Source organism: Gigantopelta aegis, chromosome 2, assembly GCF_016097555.1.
Source record: "Gigantopelta aegis isolate Gae_Host chromosome 2, Gae_host_genome, whole genome shotgun sequence".
NCBI lineage: Eukaryota > Metazoa > Mollusca > Gastropoda > Neomphalida > Peltospiridae > Gigantopelta > Gigantopelta aegis.
The window spans coordinates 10104780-10105557 of record NC_054700.1 but is presented as its reverse complement, the minus strand read 5'-3'; positions in this window follow the sequence as shown (position 1 = coordinate 10105557).

Below are 778 nucleotides of genomic sequence, written 5' to 3'. Positions count from 1 at the left end.
GTGATTGCAACTTATTTTAAGCATATTTTGTATATTAATCATGTATGCATGACGTCCTTTTTGGACCAAGCAACCTCGATTTCTTGTACTCGTCTTCCAATTATTGTATCGATTGGTTAGGTCATAGGGTTTTACGTGCACATTCACAGCAAGCTGTTGCAGCGCATGCCTGTCATGAGTGCTGGTTAGGAAGAAAATGTTTTATTTAACAACGCAATCAACACATTTTATTTACGGCTATATGGCATCAGACATATGGTTAAGGACCACACAGATACGAGACGAAACCCACTGTCGCCACTTCATGGGCTACTCTTTTTCGATTAGCAGCAAGGGATCTTTTATATGCATCATCCCAGACAGGGTAACATATACCACAGCCTTTGATATACCAGTTGTGGTGCACTGGCTGGAGCTAAAAATAGCCCAATGGGCCAACGACGGGGATCGATCCCAGACAGACAATGCATCAAGTGAACGCTTTATGTCCTGCCCTTGGGCGCAGGCCCCTCCGTCCAGAACAGGAAAAGGGTTGGGGTGGGGTGGGTGGGAGAGGGGACCGCCCACATTGGCAGGTGCAAGTGAGCACCAGCAGTCCCGCCCACATTGGCAGGTGCAAGTGAGCACCAGCAGTCCCGCCCGAAACGCTAGTAAGTACCCCAGTGTATAGCTGGTTTAAAGACACTAACCATTGTTGACAGGGCAACACATACCACAGCCTCGATATACCAGTCATGGTGCACCGGCTGGAACGAGATATTCTCGTAAAAGTGAAGTT